Genomic DNA, 5,749 nt, shown 5'->3' on the forward strand with positions numbered 1-5,749 from the left:
GCTGAGCAAATGGATTTGATGGCAAAGGCCATCAGTCTGAAGGAACACCAAATCCCAAACTGGTCAGAGCGCTTACACCTCTGCCCTGCTTCTTCTGCAATGCTCTCAATTATGTCCTCCTCCAGGGCCTTCTACCACACATCACCATCTGAACATCTCCCTTCTCTGAACTCCTTTTGCCCTTGGTTGATATAGCACTTTTCATTCCACTCTGCCTTAAAACTGTTTGAGGATGTGCCTTATTTCCTTCAGTAGATGAAAAACTTCCAGAGGACAAGATTTCTGTTTAAGTGTACCTCATGTACTAGCCAATGCATATTAAATATATGAATGACTGAATTAATTGGAGAACAAGTAAACTATCTCAGTACTAAACCAAGAAGACAGAGATTAATGAGTAATGAGAAAAGGTCCTTCAGATACATTACAAAAGGCAACTTACTGGGACAAGTTTGACATAGGGTGGAGTGAGTAAAGGACAGAGGCTTACTGAAGATTCTGCTTTGGCCTGGCCATAACCTAGAGAAATAAAACCCTGAAGTGTCTAGGGCCCTCCTCAGAGCACATTTCAGTGTCACTATCTGTCTGACAGTTGGCTCTAAGCAGTCCTATATCTTTCATGAGAAAATGTCATTGAAATGTGAATAATTCGAAGCTCCATTGGCATCCCCTAAGTAATTTCACCTAGACAAGCAGCTCTCCCCAGCCTGATGTCACATTGAGTTTTTTGGGTGGAGGTTGGAGTTGAACAAATGCTCAGACCCACATGCTATATATAGGATAAGACTGCCTCATGCATTCTAATAACAATAAACATCCCTAAACTATTTAGCCATTGCCTGCTGTATTTCACACTCTTCATATTTCCTGACTCATTTGCAAGAGTCAGACCTCTGCTGTGAATCACCCTCCATTGCTAGCTCAATCCATTATTCCAGAATTAACCTCTAGACTCAGCAGAAAATCCCAAATCCCAGAGTAAGTAATCCCTTACACAGGTAAATTGGACCATCTCCCTTCCAACCCTCTGGGGGACACATCTCCCCTAGGATACTGTTCCCAACCAAGTGCCTGGCCGGCTCCTCACACAGTCTTTTCCGCAATGACTTTACTGCTCTCTCCAGTCATCACTGCCAAGGCACAAGGGTCTCACTTCCTACGGTTTGTTTGGTGGGAATTTCACTTGTACAGGATCTGGTTGTCCATGTAGACCAGAATTTTCTTAACACTAGTCAATTGGTCTTTTTTCCCCCTCCACATCAGATCTCCACTAATAACATCTGCTTACAAGAATGAACGGCTTATGTATTGTGTCATTCATTTTTTATCTTGCAAGGTTCTCACTAAAAGTTCTACTTCAAAAGCAATTCAAAAATGGCAAAAATAAGAATACAACTCAAAGAAGATGCTTCCGTATACATTAGGTTACATGCTGCCCCTTAGTACAATTTTTATATCTTAAGTCCATTTTGTCTGTGTCTAATTGACCATTCTAACTTTCACAGTGCTGGTGAAAAAAAATCCAAATGGATCATGTTAAACTAGACAGTCAGTATTACTCAGAAGTCAATATTTTCAGCTCTTCTAAGTGAAGATTCTGCTACGCAAAAATCTTCCTTCTCCAAATACCAGAAGTCAGCCTATTAGGGATCTAATTATGTACTGAGATTTATAGGGGCTCTAAAAAAATCCATCATCCCTGTGTCTCCTCCCCACACAATAGGCTGCCACGGGACCTGAAGCTGCTGGAAACACATTTACCCCTTTGAGTAAAGGCCATGAGTTTTCTGGCCATCTCCCCAGTGGAGGGTTTAATGTCTCTTCCAACATGCTAGACCCTGCAAGTAAAGGGAAGCATGCTGCCTCTTAAGTCATTTCATCCTCTTTTGGACAATTCTATTTTCTTTTAAAAAGATTTCTTAATATATAATAGTAAAATCGACCTCCAAATATCTACCATTTAGAATTTACAACTTTGGTATTTTGTCATTTTACTCACTTTTATAAAAGAAAATAAATGTTACAGATTAAGTTGAAGTCTCTTCTCATTAGTTTAGGCCCATCTTCCCCACAGGAATTTAGTGCTATTACTTCAAGGCTATTTCTTAAACGTCTCTATGTTTAATTTAAATAATATGAATTTGCCTATATTTAACTATTTTTTGACCTAAGGAATCTAAGTATGGCCAGGCATGATGGCTCATGCCTGTAACCCCAACACTTTGAGAGGCTGAAGCAGGAGGATCACTTAAGGCCAGGAGTTCAAGACCAGCGTGGGCAACATGACAAGACCCTGTCTTCTACTTAAAAAAAAAAAAAAAAAAAGTTTTTTTAATTAGCCAGGTTTGGTGGTACATGCCTGCGGTCCCAGCTACTCAAGAGGCTAAGATGGGAGGATCGCGTGAGCCTAAGAGGTTGAGGGTGAAGTAAGCCATGATCCCACCACTGCACTGCAGCCTAGGTGAAGGTGCAAGACCCTGTCACACACACACAAAATCAATTTATGTGGTTCAACCGAACATGTATTAATATATTCTTCATGTGTTGGCTTTCAAAATATATATAAATTATATGGTACAATACCTGTCACTCTGTAATTTTCCGTTTTTATTCAATGTTATGGTTTTAAGGTCTATACATACATTTTGAGAGCAAGTACATTCACTTTAATAGCTGTATGGGACCTATTATATCCAGGTGCCACTTTGTATTGATCCATTATGCAGGGCTTGGTTTGCTTGTTTTGCTATTACAAAAAACGGTTAACAATGTATATTCTTGCCCATTCCTCTTCAAAGCATATGAATCAGTTAAAAAAAAAGATTGCCAGTTTGCTCTTATCAATGATCATACCACTCAGACTTCACCAACAATGAGTGAGAGTTCTTATGTTTACCTACTCTCACCAAACTTAACACTATCAGATTTTTAAAATATTTTGCCAATGTAAGGGGTAAAAAATTGTTTCTGTCTGGGTTGTTTAAATTTCATTTTTCTGATGACTAGTGTGATTGAGACAGCTCTAGTTTTCAGATAGCATTTCCTTACCTGGAAGCCACAATCTGCAACTTCCACCCATTGATTTTCTATGTCAGCAGTTCTCAGAATTCTGTCCTCAGGGAGCCTTTAAAACCTTTACAAATTATTGGGTACCCCAGAGAGCTTTTGTGTATGTGAGTTTTCTCTGTTAATGTGTACTGTATTCAAAAATTTAATTGAGAATTATTTAAACATTTAATTAATACAAAATGTAATAAATCAATTATTTATTAACATAAATACTTTAAATAACCATATTATTCAAAACAAAAAATTTAATGAGAAGAGTGACATTATTTTGCATCTTTGCAAGTTGCCGTAATGTCTGACTTAGTAATAAAAGACAGCTGGATTCTCATACCTGTTTCTGCACTCAATCTGTTGTGGTATATTGAGTGAAATAGGTGAAGAAAATTCAACCTCATACAGATACATTCTTGGAAAAGGAGTGAGAATTTTAATAGCCTTTGCAGGTAACCGTGGAAATTCTTTGGTACTATGCAGAACTCAACAAGTGGTAGTGTCTTAAAGGTTAGCTGCAATATGGAATCTGAAACCATATCAAAGAACATTTTACCTTCTGTTACATTAAAATTCACTGGCCTATCTTACACTTTAAATAGATCTTTGGCCCATGAATGATTCTGGGACAGCATACATTGGTCGTTTAAAAAATATTAATTTACTGGGTTATCAGATGTTCTAAACATTGATACATTTTACACAATATCAAAAAATCATGTTTGTAATATCATCAGTCTAGAAAAGTTTTTAAGGATTGGGAAGCTGGCAAGCTCATGGTGACAGATACAAGTTTTAAAAAATTCTAATCTCCACTTGAAAGCTTGAATTTTATCACTGGTAACAAATGCTCAGTTTTTCCTTAGAGTGACAGGCTCATTTTGTTGTTAATTTTAAAGAAAATGTCTACCAAATACCCAAGTCTGCATAACCATAGTCTGTCAGTCATGCATTCAATTTAAAATGCCATCCTATGAAAAAAACAGCTAGTTCAGCTTGCAATTCAAATAATTGCACACTTGCTTTTCCTCAAAACAATTATATTTGGATATGCAGCAGAATTACTTTATGCATTCTTCCCATTTTGCCACACAGAATAATAAAGAGATGTGTATTCAAAGTTTGAAATTTCATAAAATTAATAATTCCTACAGCTTCATCACGGATTCTCAAGAGAAACTGATCATTTATTATATATGGAGGTGAAGAATACAATGACAACTAGTACAGTTTGGTGTCACTGCTTTGTTTTCTGCTTTGTTTGTTGCCGAAAGTTTTACCACCACTGCTTTTGCACCATGAGTGCAAATGTCAACACCATAAATAGGCAAATAAAATTGCAATATTATCATGAAAATAGTCTTGACCTCACCAACCTCCAGGAAGAATTCTAGGATGTCCAGTCATGCACAGATCACATTTTTGAGAATCACTAACTTACTTGCCAGTTTTCAATTATTGCCTCTCAACTCCAAATTCACCCTTCATTGCCTGCTCTGTGAATAGAGTTGAGCCCTGTAAATATTTTCTTTGCCACCTGGAATGATGTCACACTTTGTCAGCAGAGGGTGCTGGAATGACACTGCAGGAAGAGGAGGCCTTCCTCCCTATTTCTGAATCTGGCATTCAAGGCTTCTCTAGTGCCCAGCTCCTGCAGCACATATACCTTCTCCAGCATCTGGCTCCTATAGTGCATAGAGGCTAGTACCAGTCAGTGACCAGCCATTTCTCCTGGCATCTCCCTTTGGGTAGTTTCACAGCAAAGAGCCTCCAGCAATATACCTTCCTGTGAAAAGCTTTCTCTGGCATCCTTGTGGGTGGAATTCTAACAAGTTCTAAAGGACACAGTTTCAGCAAGTTCCACCAGCACAGCTTTACAATTAATTCCCCACTACCCAGGGAACCATGGTCATGCCCTCCAGCAAGGTCTATAGCACAGCTGTGGGCAGTCAGGGGGCTCTTCCTTGGGTGCTCTAGCTCAGCCCTAGGGATAGGGCTGCTCTTTTATACCTGCTCTGTCCATACTCTCTCTCTCTCTCTCTCTCTTTTTAACTTTTATTTTAGGTTCATGGGTACATATGCAGGTTTCTTTCTTATATAGGTAAACTTGTGCCATTGTGGTTTGTTGTACAGATTATTCCATCATTCAAATACTAAGCCTAGTTCCCAATAGTTATTTTTTCCGATCCTCTCCCTTCTCCCACCCTTCAACCTCAAGTAAGCCACGGTGTCTATTGTTCCCCTCTATGTTTCCATGTGTTCTCATCATTTAGTTCCTACCTATAAGTGACAACATGTGGTATTTGGTTTTCTGTTCCCATATTAGTTTGCTAAGGATAATGGCCTTCAGTTCCATTCATGTTCCTGCAAAAATATATGATCTTGTTCTTTTTCATGGCTGCATAGTAGTCCATTATATATGTATACCACATTTTCTTTATCCAATCTGTCATTGATGGGCATTTACATTGATTCCATGTCTTTGCTATTGTAAATAGTACTTCAGTGAACATTTGTGTGCATGTATATTTATGGTAGAATAATTTATTATATATTCCACTAGGTATATAGCCAGTAATCAAATTGCTGGGTCTCCATACTCTTTTAAAGTTCTTTTTAGTCTTAGTATCCAATGCCTCAAACCTTTAATCTCCTGCTATAGTTAATAATTTATATTCATATTTCTTTG

Source organism: Macaca nemestrina, chromosome 11 (assembly GCF_043159975.1).
Source record: "Macaca nemestrina isolate mMacNem1 chromosome 11, mMacNem.hap1, whole genome shotgun sequence".
Taxonomy (NCBI): domain Eukaryota; kingdom Metazoa; phylum Chordata; class Mammalia; order Primates; family Cercopithecidae; genus Macaca; species Macaca nemestrina.